Source organism: Quercus robur, chromosome 1, assembly GCF_932294415.1.
Source record: "Quercus robur chromosome 1, dhQueRobu3.1, whole genome shotgun sequence".
In the NCBI taxonomy this organism is placed as follows: Eukaryota; Viridiplantae; Streptophyta; class Magnoliopsida; order Fagales; family Fagaceae; genus Quercus; species Quercus robur.
Genome location: NC_065534.1, coordinates 3,478,696 through 3,497,898, shown reverse-complemented (window position 1 = coordinate 3,497,898; position 19,203 = coordinate 3,478,696). Strand labels below are relative to the sequence as shown.

The 19,203-nt window shown below is 33.5% G+C and overlaps 1 protein-coding gene, 1 long non-coding RNA gene and 1 pseudogene across 3 annotated transcripts in view; 2 read left to right on the top strand and 1 right to left on the bottom strand.

The window, feature by feature from the left end:
• The window catches only part of LOC126716501 (protein DETOXIFICATION 16-like), a 49,818-nt gene that overhangs the window by 20,426 nt on the left and 10,189 nt on the right, over window positions 1-19,203 (top strand). The window lies entirely within an intron of this gene.
• LOC126714431 (protein DETOXIFICATION 16-like) lies at window positions 816-18,564 on the top strand (annotated as a pseudogene).
• On the bottom strand, window positions 1,802-4,716 carry LOC126716533 (uncharacterized). The gene is made up of 4 exons (XR_007652136.1): window positions 4,518-4,716; window positions 3,530-3,667; window positions 2,240-2,332; window positions 1,802-2,108 (listed from the first exon to the last, which is right to left on the bottom strand). It is a non-coding gene; the product is annotated as an uncharacterized LOC126716533 (long non-coding RNA).

The following is a 19,203-nucleotide window of genomic DNA, read 5'->3' as shown; positions in this document are numbered from 1 at the left end:
TGAATCTTAGGTTTGAACCATTCATTACCATTCACTCGTCCAAGGATTGCTCACGTCCTTGGTCAAGGCCCAAGACCCAATACATGATTTGGGCCCTTAACCCCACAGTTGAAAACTGAAAACTGAAAATATTATAGTAAAATAATTTTTAAATGTATGAATAGTGCCGTAAAACCTAGTTTTAAAGTTAGATTTGCTGAAATCTGTACTTGTGAGTCCTGTGAACAATGCACGGGACCCACAAAAAAACGCCAAACACAGTTACTGAAATAATTTCAGTTAAATCCAAACGTAGGCTGGGTTTAATTTTGACAATTACTACTATTTTTTGAGGAATTTTTTTCCTTCCTTTTTCAGGCAATGAAAGTTGTGCGTGGTGCTCAGGAGGTGGCATAATTGTTGACGAGGAACCATGGATTTGGTTTAACTTTTCACGACAGTGTCACGCCAACAAAATAAATTGATGATAATTCATTCCTTTCTTAGGAAGAAAAATTTTGTACTTCTGGTGGAAAATACGAAAATAAAACCTGATATATAATTTATAGCTCTCGTTTAGATTTTAAAATAAAAACGAGCATTTCTAAACTTGAATATCTATGTCATAAAAACGAACAACCTAGTCAATTTTGTTAAGTAAACAAAGAAAATAAGTAGATTAGGATTATAAGTGTTACTCTCACAAATTTGTTGGTCGCTGGCTTGAGTAATTGTACATGATTGCATATGAACCACATAGCTCCAGCCACAGCCACCAGAAAGCTTAGATTATGTAGTTATATCTGATTACGACCCAAGTAAGATTGTGAGAAACCATGCAAAATATGGAACTGGAAGGAGGAGAAAGAAGATCATCATCAGGAAAAGATGATGGGTTTAGAGCAAAATATGTTGAAGATGCAAAAAAACAAGCAGGGCTAGCAGGGCCTCTTATAGCAGTTAGTATTTTGCAGTACAGCTTACAAATTATATCAGTCATGTTCAATGGTCATCTGGGAGAGCTGCCTCTTGCAGGTGCTTCCATGGGAACTTCCTTTGCTTCTGTCACTGGTTTCACTGTCTTGGTAAGTGACTTCTCCTTTTTCTTTTCTTTTTTCTTTTTTCTTTTTTCTTTTTTCTTTTTTTTTGATTTTTTTGTTGTGAATTATTCGATAGTTGGAAAAGAGAGGTTTCAACTCTCAATATTTTCATTTAAAACAAGGCTATTGGCTTCTCTTTCCAAGTTTCTAGTCTTGTACTATTTTTGTGGTGAACAATAACTACAACAAGAGCAATTATTCGGTACTTTCCGATCAATTCTCCTTTCTTTTTACATAATAACTAGTCGCTAACCCGTGCGATGCACGGGAAAATTAATAACTAAGTTCTAAAATAGTGTTATTTATTTATTTTTAATAATGTTAAATAATACATGAGTATTTATAAAAGTTCAAATCTCTTAAAACACTATACCAATATGGGAAATTCAATTGCTTTGTTCTAACCAAGTACAAAGTTAAAAACAACATCTAACTTTGTATAACTTATCTGTACCTTTAGTTAACAACCTCAAACTACTGGTAGGCATCCTACATCTATTATCAATTGCAGCCTTTCTTTCATGAACTTTAAGGTCTCTATCATTTTTTTTAACATAATCCCTTCTATTATTCAGTCTGTTTGCAAAATCCTGGTAATCCTGGTTGTTTATTCCTTGTTCTTGTTATCATCAATGTTGCTTAAAAAATCACATTTAGGAGTATCATTTGTAAAGTCATATATGGTGCAATTAGTAAACAGTAGAAAGGAAACACAACATGCAAACACAAGAATGCTTAACATATCTTTATATAAACTACATCCATTTAAATAAATAAATAAATAACATATTAAAAGAAAATCATTAAGGACCTTGAACTTGGTGAACTAAGGTTATAATGTTATTACATAATGTTATTCATTAGCCCTGTCTCAGTCTTGTGTGCACTACAAGCATCTAATTGTTCATTAGTAGAAACTCCATCTCATGTAGATCAGGCATTATAAAAGTATACATCCTCAGTCTTGTGCCCTTTGAAAGGTAAGAGAAATACAAAAGAAACTCACCAATGCAACCCTTTTCACCTTAACTATCAAAAGAATAAAAGTTAGACAACCTTAAGCTAAACTCTCTCAATCAAAAAAGGGGAAACATCGATGTGATATTCCTTTTTGTTAAAAGGAGAATAAACAGAATAAATATTCCAAAGTAAAAATTAACCTGAAAGATTCCATGCCGTTGATGAGTAGTATAATTAGTCCAGTTCATCACCAATCAAAATGAAAAGCCATCTTTCTCCTTAAAATTCATAAGCTGCAATAAAGGAGTTGTTATACATTCTCTAAATCCTGTATATTATAATCTATTGTAAATTGGAAAGAGATATGTTCTCCTAGAGATTCAAGATACGATGAGAGGGAAAACTATTATCAAATTTGATGGAAATGAAAAAGAATATCATAACATTCTTAGGTAAAACTAAAACATACAGTTTTTTTGATAGAAATTTCATGGTGTGAAATTTCATCAACAAATTCAGAACTATTGATTCAAAACCTAACGATAATCATTCATGTTGACTTCTAAAAGTTCTACAAAATGACAATGTTACAATAGCAAAAAAAGAAGCAATGTCAATAAAAAAATGTTCAAGCTTAAAGAAAAATTAAAATTGAAGTCATATGGACTTACCCCTCCATGTGCAAGAGCAATGGCCATGATAGTTGCAGTTGACCACATATATGAGACAAATAACTTTTTATTAAGCAATACCCATCAAGGTTTGCAGCAAATTGAAGAAATTTCGTTCAACATAAAGCAAGAACCATCCAAAATTACAATGAAAGAAGTCCTCAACTCAGAGATAAATAGCAATACAGAAACCCCACTTACTTTGCCTTAAAATAATCTTTCATTAAGACCAAGCCATATGTAACTGATAGTAACACCAAAGGCCAACTAAACATAAAATATACCAAACAAATGAGGGTTCCTTGTTCATGAAAATTGTTCTGTAAGGCTTCCAATTCAAACAAACATTTGGCAATAAAGAACAATACTTTTTACCAGCCAAATTACTTTTGACTACCTAATTGAAATATATGAATAAAATACACAGAGAAAATAAATGAAACACATTTATTTTGCTTTCTAATGATTTACAATCAAAAAAATAAAATTGTTGGAAGCAAGCCTTGAATTGTTTATCAAATCCATTATTTCACTATGTTCGAAGTAAAGACATATATAGTCTCTAAAACATAAAATAGCTCAAATTACGACAAATCCATTATTTTTTCTCTATTTTTTTTTTCTTTTTTGGTTCTAAATTGATGAATCAGAGAGAATATGGTATTATTTGAGTCCAATAAAAGAAAGACCTATCTGAGTCCAACAATAGAAAGATACTTTGGTTTGCAAAGCTTGAATTTAGGACCTACCCCAATCCAACCCCACCGTTTTGTCACTTGAATGAACCAAGAAGAAAAGGCTATAAAGATATTAACTTACCTCTCGGCACAGAGGGCATTTTCCTTTAGGCTCTATTGACTTTAACTTATCAACAATTGACACTAATGCAGATGAGCATGCACACATGTAGCAAAATATATGGCCACAAGTGAGGGAATATGGATCAAAGACTGTGTCCTGTTAGGGGAAAAAAATAAAATAAAACCAATTAATGAAGGGCCTCACTGAATAATGACAGAGCACTGTCCCTCCATAAAACTAATAATCATGGATGTTTTACACTGACCAAATATGATTCTTTAAAACTATATGATAGGAGAGAACTGAATCCAGACACAGTGTGTTGGAGCCTGAATATCTAAAACCCAACCATATTATTGCATTGAGGCCAGAAGGGAAATTTATGATAAAGCACAAGAGTTAATATTAGGAAGCAGATAGGGCCTAAGCTATTTCATGATCAAATTTGTGTTTTAAAAAGGGATCTTAATAAGGCTTTCAGTATTGGTAGTGAATGTTTTGTATTAGAATCAAATAAATCTTATCATAAAACATAAAACTAAAATTGACCCTAGTATGTTATCAATCCAATGAATCAAACCCATATAAGCCATTCAGACAATCAAATCCAACACAGTGGTTACTTTCATACTTTAAAAATAATCACTTTTCCACTAAGTAACCCCTGAACATATAACTGAAATTAATAAAACCCACTATGGGCTCCAAACCCATCAATCTAAGCTAATCATTCAAAAGAAACACTCCCAAACGAAACCCTAAATCATATTTAACAACCAAAAACGAAACCCTAAATCATATTTAACAACCCAAATTATAGAACAAAATAATAAATAAATAAATAAATAAGTCTCAAAATCAAAAACTTTCTGCCATTAAAGGAGTGGGAGGCTAGCGCCCGTGGACTATAGTTTAGGGGTTTGAGAATTGAGAGAGGTAGAGAGAATGGAAGAGACAAAGAACCAAAAATGAAACCCTAAATTATAGAACAAAATAAAAAACTTACCGGTAATGTTTGCAGAGAGAATCTGGTCTGATGGTAAAGTCTCAAGATGTCGTCAGTGCTCAAAGGTGGAGATCAGTGATGCCTTCTTTCTATTTCGGACTTGACAGTGTGGGTATGGCTTCTTGGCAAGATTGATTTTCAGTGTTGGGTTTTGGGGAAGAAGAGGGTAGAGAAATAGAGAAGAGATAGGAACGGCAGGGGTCTGTGTTTTGAGGAAGAAGAAGGCTGGTTTTGTATTTATCGGGTTTTGGAAAAGATTTTTTTTGTGTTTTTTTTTTTTTTTTTGGTTCCATAAAAGATTTTTTTTTATTTATGTTTTTTTTTTAAATATTATGTTGACGTGGAAAATTGTGGGAGCTTCAAAAGTTTCGGTTTTATATATATATATATAGATTAATAATTTTTTTTTCAAAAGAAAAGCATGGAATATATATGGAAACATAAAAATAAGTCTTATTAATTAAATTTATAATAATATCCAACATGCATGAAGAAGACATGATGTTCACTATTCAATAATTTTCACTACAGTGAGTAATTATTCAATACATGACTACAACTTTATGACATTTATGGAAAGCTTAAGTCTTAACTAGTGTCAAATATCAATAAAAATCTTTTATACCATTTTTTTTTTAACTCTAAAATTCAAATCTTCCATTCCTAATTATCAAATATTATATATAAAAGTAGATTCCAGCTAGTTCAACTAGTAAAGTCTCTGATAGTTGAATAAGAGATATGGGGTTCAATCATCGCCTACACCAAAAACTGATTAGTGTCTTGGTCTAATGATAAAGAGATATCATCAGGAGCGAAAGTCATAAGTTGAAACTCTCTCTCAAAAAAAAAAATTTATTATATATAAAAACATTCTAAATACACCACAAAGTTCACAAATTTTTTTATAAACTGTTGAAGTGGCAAATTGTGACTGTTGTTGTATAATAAAAGTGATGTTGCAGACTAGACACAATCTATCACATAGTTTTTTTTTTTTTTTTTTTTTTTGAGAAACCAATCTATCACATTAGATATTATGAAAAATTTGTGAAATTTATTATGTCCATACATACTCCATGGCATTGTTGAGGATGTATATCCTGTGTCAAAATTGAAAGGACCTTCGTGTGTTTATTGTCTTCTTAAAGTCCATATATATGGGCTTGAAATGAAAAATATCGGAAATTTAGCTCAATACTTCTATGCCATTGAAAAGGCCTACGTCATGGGTATTTGCTGTCTTTTTAAGTCCATATATATATTGGCTTGAAATGAGAATGTCCAAAATTTAACCCATTGGATTTTTCCTTCCACTCTTGGCCATATGGCGTAAACAATGGAAAAGTTGTGATCGGAATGTTAGGATATACATTTTCTTTTCGCTTCTTTAACGTGATAAGTTGTGATCCGAATATTGTCATTTTTTGTCATTTTTTCACGAGTCTATCATTGTCACCACTATTATTAAATGTACTAATTACAACTGACTATATCAACCATAATGAAAAATTGTGTCTCCATTTATTGAAACCGAAGTGGATTAAACAATGGCTTACACAACTCTAAGTTAAGCTATATGAGTGTCACCACACACAAAACACATAAATATTAATTGGCTAGTTTTAGTCAAAATTGTTGTTAAACAATTTAATGACCTTAATAAAGCTTTAATTTCTTTACATGCATCATCCCCATTCTTCATCATTTTTCATCATAAATTATCATTTTGATTCAGATTTTCATCTCAATTACATTAGCTTATGATGATGCCAAAATCGTCAGTTGGGTCACTCGTCCAATCCGGAGCTCTAGATGATCTTGTAGGACCTGCAAGATAAAGAGAGATAGATCGAAAAGACCACTGGATTGTGCCCAGTAGGGGAGCCTCCGATGCTTAAGTTAGTATCAACCCATATTTCTTGTATTCAGATAGTGTTTTGTTGTAGCTTTTGACGTACCTTAGCAAATGGACAGATTGTCCCTTTTATAGGTGACTTAGGTAGCTATTGGACATAAATGAGGGTGATTATTACCCTAATTGTAATGTTCTTTATCTTAATGAAAGGGTTTAAGGTCTTTGATGATCGTTACTGAATGCGTTGGGCGGTTACTCATCTATCTTTGATGGCCTACTAATGACGCAATGACCGTCCATTAAGGTGGACAACCTTAATAATTTTTATGAACTCATCAATTGCCCCCCATTCCCAAGTCTAATTTTGCTTTGTGCTAGTCAGGTTTTGGGAATATTCTTGACTTGTTTAGATTCAAACTTCTTTATCTTCAACTACTTTCTACTTCAAAAATGGTAGTATTTTTGCGATGACTTCTTAGTATCTGCCTTTTGAAGGTCTTTTTGAACGTTCGAGGGATCATAGTTTGATCTTGAAAGTGAGCTAATTTCTTTGGACGATCATTTTTTATCACTGTTGAAGAGTAAGGTAATTTCTTTGGATGACCATTTTTTATCACTGCTGAGGAGCGAGGTGATTTCTTTGGACGACCATGTTTGATCACTTCAATGCTTCTTCTTTCATTCATTTTCTGGTTGTCAGGTTTGATATTCTTGATTTGCGTGTGACTTGCGTTTGTGTGAGAGTCCTTGTTTGCTTACACTCGTCCAAGGGTATTTAGTCACTTAGCCACTTTTAGGTGACTTATATCCAGTTACGGAGCTTCGTCATTTAGACTTCACCAGGGATTTACATCGGTCTAGTGGAATCTTGTCCTTCTTTTTTAGGCTTGGTCGGTGATTTACCTCCGTCTTGGCGGAATCTTATCACTTAGCCATTTTTTGGTGACTTACATCCATTTAAGGAATCCTGTCACTTAGGCTTCATTAGTGACTTACATCTGTCTTTGTGGAATCTTATCACTTAGCCATTTTTTGGTGACTTACATCCATTTAAGGAATCTTGTCACTTAGGCTTCGTCAGTGATTTACATCCGTCTTGGCGGAATCTTATCACTTAGCCATTTTTTGGTGACTTACATCCATTTAAGGAATCTTGTCACTTAGGCTTCGTCAATGATTTACATCCGTCTTGGCAGAATTTTATCACTTAGCCATTTTTTGGTGACTTACATCCATTTAAGGAATCTTGTCACTTAGGCTTCGTCAGTGATTTACATCCGTCTTGGCGGAATCTTATCACTTAGCCATTTTTTGGTGACTTACATCCATTTAAGGAATCTTGTCACTTGTTGCTAGAAAGATTACTTGACGCTATGTCGTTTTGGACCTTCTTAAGGCCATGTTGATATCTACATTAAGTAGCACATGCACTTGCCAAGACTTGGTTAGACAAGAATTTTAGAACAATTCATATATAAATAATAAGTTACCAATAGCCTAAGTGGACCTTTTTCTTATTTCCTTGTAATCCTAGAGTTTTACCTCTTTTGTGATCTGTCTAGTAATGCATACATTTTTGCATGAAACCTTACTAGATGTAAATTTTTGTAGACGAATATAAAAGAGACAGAAATAAATGTGTTATCTTAAATGACGACATTATTTTGTCACATACCTCGATCTTTTTATTGTTAGGATCTTCTTGACAAACTCTTCTCTTTTCAAGATGACGAGCTCCTCTCTTTTCAAGAGTTTTTAAGCTTAACATGATACTTCATGTCTAAGGCCTAGATCTCTTTTGCCTTCGATTTTTCGAAAGCATAAAAACTAGGCCATGTCGTTGCCCCCGTTCAACCATGAAGAGTATAATTCTCGTTTGTTGACGACTAGAGGAATGCTCTATCATGATTAGAATTTTTTTTTTTTTTTGCGTGCTTTGATGACTATGGTCATTGCTGTTTGTAATAGCAATTTCCTCTTCCTTCTTCTTTAGTTGTACCCTTAAGTCACTTCAAAAGTGCTAGCTACATTTTGTTAGAAATGACAATGTACAAATATGCAATTGCATGCTATACAATTATGGATGTCATTTGACAAAGTGCATTTTATATGAATCGTAGAAAAGTATTCTATGATATATATAAAAAGTAAAGCTTTTTGACTATATGCTTCTTTAAATTGATCTTTGTTAGGTGCTTGCACAATAAATAATTTTAAAAGCAATTTAAAAAGATTTTGGTGAGTTGACGAAGATAGTGAAAATTTATTGAGACTTAAACTCATGACTATATTGTGAACACGATCATTTTATCATTTTAAGTCTAGGAGACTTAATAGCACTTCTCAGATTCATGACGATGAAACATATGCTACTAATAATATAGTCATATTGATTGTGATAATTGTAACAATTTTATAGCAATATTTTCAACATGTTCTACATACAAATTTGTATTAATCATGTGAGCTTGATATTTATTTAGTTTCAATAATATGATCTCATGGATAAAAAAGAAAGAAAGAAATGAGTTACCTCAATAGAAGACCTTAAATCTCAATACTATTTTGTACATACCTCGGTCTTTTCATTGTTGTAGTCTTCTTGACGAACTCCTCGTCATTGAACTCTTACTTATAGAGCTCTTCTTTGTTGGATTTGTACAACCCATAATTTATAGGAGTTAAACTCGGCATTTGTGATGTAGATGGAATTTTCACAACTTTTAGCTATATCTCTATTTTTAGCTTAAGAGTTTTTCTTTGTCAAATTATGACATCCCCTTAGAAAATTTGGAATTTCTTTTTATGTATGAAGCGCATGCTCTATAAGTGATTCAACCATTTCCATTTTTTTCTTTGTTTTGGCGATAGTAGAACAGCAAAAGAAATGGACGAACTTAAGATCAATTGATCGGCTAGAGATCAAAAGTCTAAAATAGGACACACTAGCTATAGCAAATATTACCAATCAAGCCTTTTAACTTTAGCAAGAAATTATCTAGCCTTTTGTATCAATTGTGCATGTTTGTACTAATCTTGTAATTTAGCAATTTTAGCAATTTGCCTTTCCAACAATCATTTTCATAACTATTACCCTATTCTCGTGCAACTGAATAACACTTGGTAAAGTGTTTCAAGAGTGTTGGAATTTGGTGTGTTAAATGATATTTGCCATTATGATAAACAGTCATTATATTTTTCATGGTAAACAATTTTAAATTTCTTAAACAGCTAGGTTTTTTATTTGGCAATAATGATATTTGTCATTATGCCTAACACTTGACTTCAATCGTTGTTGCAAATTCTTGGAGAATTAAAAGGAAAAAGAAATGTTTAAATCTGACCTTAAGGACCAAGAACTGGGCTGCATCATTGCTATATTTTGTTCCTGCTATTTGAAGATGTAGATATATCCAAAGGGTTTGCCCCCGTTCAAACATGAAAGATACATTTGTTGTTGGATGATGACCAAAAGAATGGCCTGTCATGGTTTGTACCTGTATTTTTCTTCCTTTGGGCTTAGCCTTAGTCCCAAATGGAAATCTTCATAAAATTTCATGTCTAATTTATTAGAACAAAATTTAGAAACTTATAGACCAATGTATGGATAGCGATGAGGTAAATTGTTCATGATAGAAAATTATATATGAAATTATAGTGGTCCCAAAAAGACACTGCTACTCTTTAAAATAAATGAGTAGAATGAAAGAAATAAGTGCATATCAAACTATTCTAGTTACACTAGTGAATAGTTTAGTACTTTACTATGCAAAGTGTTAGACTTGGAGCAACATTTTTCAAGTAAGAAATTCACAAATAATATTAATCACAAATGCATAAAATTCGTTGAGGCTTAATATTGATTTTTATATAAATGAAGTGTAATTTAGTTCAAATCGAGCACTGGAGTGTAGTGGCTCAATGAAAGCATGATGCTTTAGCATACAAGGACTACTAAAGATTTCATGAAACCATGTGGTGGGATTTATGCATCAATTGTAAAAGTATGTTGGACTAGTATACGGGAGGAAAAATCAAAACCCCAACGCATAAAATTGCCAAACCGTTTTGGTATAACATGCTATGTCTTTGTTGTTTAATGAACTCATATGCACATACCTTGATACTATTATGAGAGTAGATTGTATGATAATATGTAACAATTCAAAAACGTGTTCTTTCTCAAAGTCAAAGTAGCATGTATGATTGGGAAAATTTAAAATAGTGGGTCATGTACATTATGTGTAAATTTATATGCTTATAAGATTTCTCCTTAAATTTAGAGAAATAATTAGACATCTCTTGTTAAATGGAATTCAAGCCCAATAAAATATGGTTCCATGCTTTTAAATGTCTAAATCAAGATATTGATATTTGGCAAAGCAATTAAGGTTGACTTTACTTTTCTTAATTACAAAATTTAAAATATTTAAATTTGATAAAAATAACGGAGGTTGAGAGCCTTTACCTTAAATGGTCCTTAATTGCAATATTTAAGCACCATAAATTCATAATCTTAGCTGATCATATAATTGACGGGTTTCGCGCAATATACCGGTTTGAAGAGAATGTTTCCATCTTTGATCTCCCCTTTGGTAGGTGCTTCTTGACAAGTTCTCTTTAACAATTGTTCATCGTCTCTAGACCGCACATCGACACCATATGTGGTTTTGCAGTCAACTTTATTTTTTATGCATCTCTTTTGTGAATGTTTTCAATCTCATAGATGACCGCTACAAGATTAGTTTTCTTGGACATGTATATATAATGTTTTTGCCAAACATTCATAAATCATGACAGTTTTCACAAGGTGCAGTTGTAGCAGTAAAAATAAAAAATTCATTATCGTTGGCTTCCACCTACCTAATACTGATTAGGTTGGCCTAGCCAGGCTTATTGGATTTTCTCTTATTTCCAAATTTAGTGTTTCTAAATTTGGTAAGATAGTAGAATCTGACTTTAGCCTCTTTAGTGTCTAAACTCTAAAATAATGATATAATTTTAGTAAGACAAAATTTTGGCTTCAACTTTCTCTAACGTCGAAAATTAAGATTTATTATCTTTGGCATTGCAATAATATTTCACTTTATATATATATATATATATATATATATCTTAGCAAGATGCATTAGGAAAAAGTAGTGAAATAAAAAGCCATAATTAATGGTATAATATATGAATATCAACCAAGATGCTATGAGTATACCAATTATTTAATGCTATAAAGAGACAAAATGATCTCCTCGTGTTATAATAGGAAATGTAGTAAATGTGTAAAACCCTTTTTTGGCTATAATTATGTAAAATCAGATAATTGAAAAAAATTTCCAAGCCTTACCCACACGGTTCAAGGCATTTTCATATGTATAGAAGAGTTTGTTACAATTCAAAATACAATTCAGATATACCAATTCGGATGGATATACTTCTAGCTCATCACTAAGATACAGATTCAAAAGTGATTCTACCGTATCCTAATCCTATCTCATCACAAGCCTAATTCTATCTTATCCTATTTTATTCAAAATATGATTAAGCTATACAAATTCAAATATACATCAACTGCTTTCCTCGGCAATTACAGCTGTAGCTACAACTGTATTCTTAACAAGTTAGGATATCAATTAGGCCATGATATATAATTATATTTGGCTTTAATGGCAAGGATCTCAAAGAGACCGGTTTGACTGATGCAATTTATAACAATCAAGGTATTCATTACCTTTTTTATTTTTTATTTTATTTTTAATCCCTATATTTAAGATCACAATTTTGGTAAGGTAATTATGTTCTATTAAAGTCTGGTTCCACCTTTCATGCAAACTAAAAACAATGGGGAACCGGTGAAACTAAGAAAGGAAAGTTCTCCTATGGTAATTTCATCATATTTGACTTGGGTGGCTGAAAATTATATGACCACCTTCAATCACTTCTTTTTTTTTTCTTTTAACAAAAGGATACTTAATAGAGTAAACTCCTCTGTTATGTTTCTAAAGTTTTAAACGAGTTTATTATGTTTCTAGACTTCTAGATCTTTTTAAAAGATGTGGTAATTAAAACCATTTAACAAGATGAGAAGAAACTCATCTTACCTTAAGGCCCAAGAGCTGGACCATTCCTTTGAGGACTGCCCAAGTTGAAGGTCACAGTTGTGAAGTTCTTACGTCGTTGACAACCAATCCAATCATGTGTTGCCACTGGGAGTCGTCCTTTCATTGTTGACGGCATCTTAGTGATCTTTCTATTTATTTATTATCTAGATAATAGGAGGCGTCTTGCAACCAAATCCTCAAATTAGAGGACAACATATTTGAGACCTTGGATCTAGGTTCTCTCATCATCATCCATTTGAATGGTTGACAAGTTGTGCTTTGGTGACGATGGTGTCTTGGTAATACCTCTATCTTTCTCATCGCGGCCCCAATTTAAATTTAGATAACTTCATCGAAGAAATGGATATGTGCAGAGTAAAGAGACGATCATTGAGTATCATCCATGGGGTACTCTAAATCTGGTATTTTGGTGTTGATGATTCTCCATTGAACTGAGTGAACCCTTTGTTGTAGGAAAAGCTAGATGGCTAATCACCTCCCCACAGACAGCGCCAAACTGATGATGCCAAAATCGTCAGTTGGGTCACTCGTCCAATCCGGAGCTCTAGACGATCTTGTAGGACCTGCAAGATAAAGAGAGATAGATCGAAGAGACCACTGGATTGTGCCCAGTAGGGGAGCCTCCGATGCTTAAGTTAGTATCAACCCATATTTCTTGTATTCAAATAGTGTTTTGTTGTACCTTTTGACGTACCTTAGCAAATGGACAGATTGTCCCTTTTATAGGTGACTTAGGTAGCTATTGGACATAAATGAGGGTGATTATTACCCTAATTGTAACGTTCTTTATCTTGATAAGAGGGTTTAAGGTCTTTGATGATCGTTACTGAATGCATTGGGCGGTTACTCATCTATCTTTGATGGCCTACTAATGACGCAATGACCGTCCATTAAGGTGGACAACCTTAATAATTTTTATGGACTCATCAGCTTAAATTTCATCTCTTTCAAAAATTTCTTATAGCTAGGCATGGGAAGTGCATTGGAGACATTATGTGGGCAAGCCTATGGAGCAAAACAGTATCACATGCTCGGTGTTCACACCCAACGAGCTATGCTAACCCTCCTGAGCTTATGCATTCCTCTAGCAATAATTTGGTATTACACAAGCACCATTCTCATAGCTCTACACCAAGACCATGAAATATCTAATGAAACTGGAGTTTTCAATCGTTGGATGATCCCAAGCCTCTTTTCCTATGGTATACTTCAATGCCTAAACAGATTTTTACAAACATAAAACAAGGTTATTCCTATGTTGATAAGCTCTGGATTCACGGCTTTGCTACACGTTCTTGTTTGTTGGGTTCTTGTGTTTAAAATCAAGCTTGGGATTAAAGAAGCTGCCTTGGCAATTTCCATTTCCAATTGGGTTAATGTGATTTTGTTGGCACTTTATGTAAGATTTTCTCCAGCTTGCAAGAAAACTTGGACTAGGTTTTCAGGGCTGGCCCAACAAAATTTGGGGCCTAAGGCAAAAATTTTATATGGGGCATTTTTATATGTAAACATTAATTAAATAAAATTATATAATACTAATTAAATTAAGACTAATTTGATGTAAATACAGAAATTGATGAATAATACTAGTTAAACTAAGATTAATTTCATATAAAAGATTGAATATTATAGTTGAATCAAAAGGAACTTACTTTAACTTGGATATATGATTATGCATAGTTAAGTACAGTTGTAATCTAAATTTTAATTTTATATATTCTTTTTAAGAGAAAGAGATAGATAGATATTATTTGGTATGTGGCTTAGTAGGAGATTAGTCGTCATTAATGATTTATCACATTTGCTGCATTTTATTTGAAACATCTTAGGGTTTCAATTGGGTTAAATTTTTATTGGCTTCCTATTTTAAAAGCCTTGTTAGAAATGAAAAAGAAAAATACTAAAAATACTACAAAATGTTCACAATAAATGTGATTATCACTGTAATTGATGAATTTCAACAACTTAATTTATTTGTGTTTGAATTACTTTTTTATGTGATTGGTGATATGTCAGTAAAATCTATAGTAAAATTTGTGGTATCTTTAGCATCACTCTTAAAAAAAAGTACCAATTATTTAAAAAATGTTATATTTTTATAAAATTTTGGGCCTTTTACTAAGGGAGATGGGGCCTTTTTTTAGTAGGGAAATTTTTTATTTGTTGTGGGACCTTAGGCCTAGGCCTAAGTTGCCTAGGCCTTGAGCCAGCACTGGGTTTTCAAAAGAAGCCTTGCATGATATTCTCAGCTTTCTAAAGCTAGGAGTTCCTTCAACAATTATGATATGGTAAGTTCTAGGTCAACAATGGACTCATGTGAAAATGGTGTTGGTCTAATCAAGAGATATAATCTTCTATCATTTACTATTAAAAAAAATCACAATATACCACCTTAACAACTTATGAAAAATGTTATGAAAATCACCGTGTCCCTTGCATTGTTATAATGTTTGAAGCATGCATCACAAAGAGGGTTCCTCTAATAAAAATCACAATATATCACCTTAACAAGTTATGAAAATGGTTATGAAAAGAGTCATGCACCTTGGATTGTTGTAATGTTTGAAGCATGCATGACAAAGAGAGCTCCTCTATCTGCAAAAGAAACTTGGTTCATTGAAGCTTTTTTTTTCACTGATTTTTGCATGAAGAAATTAAGCATATAACATTGTAATTGCAACATCAAGATGTCACTTCTGTCAAAGCATTTAACTCTACTAAAATTTTGATTGACAACTTCGAATATTGGTCCTTTGAAATGATTGTTCTCTTAGAGCATTAGCATTGAAGAATGCTATCCTATTCTATTTTACCATCTAAAAAAGCCACCTTATCATTTATACCGTACCATTTTTACAATACCTCCAGCATTCTAAACTTTTATTTTTCTATTATACTCATTAAAATAATATATTTACATAATAAAATAATATATATCAAAACCCAAATCTGCAACCACCTGCTACCACCACCACAAACATCATACCCAAACTGAAACCCATGGCCACACCACCACCCCACAGTAAAAATCCAAACAAATGAAACCCACCTTTGCCACCACAACCAGAGACACTACCACGGCAACAACACACCCACCACCACCATGCAAAGAAACCCACAAAAAATCAAAGAAAAATCCATTAAGAACCCCCATCAAAACCCATCGGAAGCTGATCTCCATGCCTCCACCGGCGTTGTCTCCATAACCACGGCCCCAAGCAAGATCAATACCCTACCACAACCACGGCCCCATGCCGCCACTGCACCACCACGACCCAAAACCCACTCCCACAAATCAAAACCCCACACCCACACCACCGGACCCCATTACAAATCACAGAAAGAGGCCACAGATGACCGGAAGGTGCCCATCGGCATCGACAACATTGCCAACCTCCTTGGCAATGGTCTTCATGGCCTCAAAATAGTCGTTGGAGGTGGCAGGGAAGCCGGCCTCGATTATGTCGATGCTGAGCTTGGCGAGCTGCCGGGCTATTGGGGATGTAATTGGGGCGGCGGCGGGGGGAAGGTGTGGGTGTGGGAGTGGAGTTTGATGGGGTTTGATGGGGGAGAAACAAGGAGTGAGAGACGGAGATACAGAGAGGGAGTGAGGGAGAGTGAAGTGAAATGAGAGACAAAGATGAGAGAGTGAGAGATAAAATATTAATTTTTTTTTTTTTACAATACAGCTACAATGCAATTCTAAAGATAGAATTGCACTGTAGCAATATTGCAAAAAAAAATTTGCAATACTTGCCTTTACAATTCTTTGATGCAGATGATTTTAAGGCTGCAAATGTCAAATTTCCCTTAGATATGGCATTAGCATTCTTCAATGCTAATGCTCTTATCTGGACTTCTGCCAAATTCAAAACTAGAGACATCGGTGTTATCAATAAGGTATTTGGTGTCACTTTCATAATTTTTTAACATATAAAAATGAAAGAATGAGGAGCATATATTCTAGATTTTCTTGAGTAAAACTTTGATACAGTCCCTTGGGTGTTAAACATTAGGCTCATTAATTATATTTAAACACATGGTTACATTTATCATTACAACATAAATGTATTCGACTTTAATTGGAAAACTTAAAGAACTCTACTTAAGTTTTTACCATCACAAACTACAAACTCAAAAGCATTTGTAATTTTTCTGCAGCCTTAACACATGTTGGATGGTTTATATGATTTCGTTTGGTCTTAGCGCAGCTATAAGGTTAGTGACATAGTTTATATGGCTTTCCCCACTAACACCATTGCCAATTCCTAAAGTCTCTGCACTGCCCTTAAAACTAAGAGATTTTTCTTGGTATTGTATAGCACAAGAGTATCAAATGAAATGGGTGCTAGATGCCCGCATGGTGCACGTTTGGCTCTTCGTGTGATGATCACATTTGCTCTCTCTAAGGGTGCAACAATAGCAATTACTACACTTCTAGTGCACAATGTTTGGGGAGAGCTTTATAGCAGAGATTACAGGGACAGAACTAGAATTCAAAGTCGAGGGGGGCAAATATAATTTTCTTGAGAGGGGCAAATATAAATTTTCATGGACTTATTTTACCTATTATTTAATATTTTTTAAAAAAATTGGGGGGGGGGGGGGTGCACAGCCCCCCTCTGCTTGTACATAGTTTCGTCCCTAGCAGAGAAGAAGAAGTTATTAGATATGTTGCTAGAATGACGCCACTGCTTGCATTATCAGACTTCTTGGATGGATTCCAATGTGTACTTTCAAGTCTTAAATTTATGTCCCAAGTACTACTCAAGTTCAATTGTTAATGATTGTTTGATTTTTCTTACTTTGATTCAAGTTCTTATAAAGTAATTTTTGTTTTGGCTATGTAGGGGCTGCTAGAGGATGTGGGTGGCAAAATCTATGTGCATTTATAAATCTTGGGGCTTAGTATTTTGTGGGAATTCCTTCTGCTGTGATTTTTGCTTTCGTTTTCCATTTTGGAGGCAAAGTAAGTCTCTCTGTCTCTCTCTCTCTTATATGTCTTACAAACTATATTGTGCCAATTTTTAAATAGGTCGTAAAAAAATAATTGATAAATTTATTTATTATATTATTGATGTGATCGGTCACATTCATTATCACCTCAATTTGTAAAAAATTCTATAGTAGTTATTTTAATGTTTTCCTATACTAATATTCATGTTGTGAAATTGGTTTTAATTTGGGGCTTTGGATGGGTATCATATGTGGACTTTCTGTTCAAATTGTGGCACTTGTAGCAGTAAACTTATTCACTGATTGGGATAAAGAGGTAAGAAAATTTTATCAGTTTAGGCTCTTGATTTGGACTTATCCTATAGGAATCAAGTAACAAAATTTAAGCTACATAGATGGCACTAACTAATGAACTAATTACCACCGCACACTCTTGGTGCAATGGTCACTCCACAAGTATAAGTACTTGTGGGGTGTGAGGTGTGGGGTGTGAGGTGTGGGGGGCAAGGGTCGAGGTTCAAGTCTCCAAGAGGGAGCTTCACACACATATACACTTAGATTAGGTTAAAGTAGAATTCTATCTTGTATAAAAAAATATTAAAAAATTAAAAAAAAAAAAAAAAAAAAAAACTAATTAACTAATTAATTGGGACCATGTTATAGGATTAAAATGATCTTCCTATTGGACTATTTGAGATGTGCTAATATTTTGAGTAACAAATTTTTTAAAGCTTAGTTGCTTATGTACAACTTTCGAATGTCTCATATTTTTTAAATACAAAGTATATATCATCCAATTTTTATCAATTAAACTTCCAGTAAAAAGTTACATCCAAATGCGTGCACTGGACTAGAGAAGTGATGTTCAACTGTTCAAACTTAAAAGTGAAACAAATTTCTAATAATGTTTTTCTGGTGTCAATTTTAGACTTGCAATATCATGTGTCCAGGTTTGTTTCAAGGAATAAATAACATTACTCACCACGAACATTGGGCTTAATTTTGCAAATTAGTTTTTTTTTTTTTTCTTTTTACAGAATGTCTTTCGTTTCTTTTTCAGGCAAAGAAAGCTGTGCATGGTGCTCAGGGAGGTGACCTTACTGTTAATGAGGAACTATAGATTTTGGTTTTCACTTTTCCCAACACACCAAGAAAGTAAATTGTAAATAATTCTCTTTTTAAATAAGAAAATTATACTTCAGGTAGAAAATAAAATTTGACATATTATAGCTCTTGTTCAGATCAACAAACATGACCCAAAAAAAAAAAAGCAAAAGCAAGAATTGACATTATTAGTTTCCAATGACCAATATATATGCCATAAAGAAAGCACAATCTAGCCAATTTTGCATATCATGGATGGAGATTTTGAGATTTGGAAAACCAACTTCACCCAAAATCATTAGTATGTCAAAATTTGAAGCAGAAATGTCACAGTATGTCATGCAGTTTCTTCGATTCACAACTACTGCTCAGTTGGACGGACGATCAGGTGAAGGGAGTGGCATGGTTATTATCCATTCTCATTGGTTTCAATGGCATACTCAGCTAAAAGAGGGGGTTCTTCGACTTACATCTCCGTGACCTTGGGGTTGTCAGCCAAAATATTTCTTTGAACCCTATCAATCAAAACCTTTGGTGGAGGTTCCTGTCATAGCCATTCATCCTAACAGTAACAGGGAGAGCGGGGGAGAAGAAAGAAGGCATCATCGCGCAGTAAACAGAAACCAAAAACAGCTTTGCTGTACCTGCCAATTTT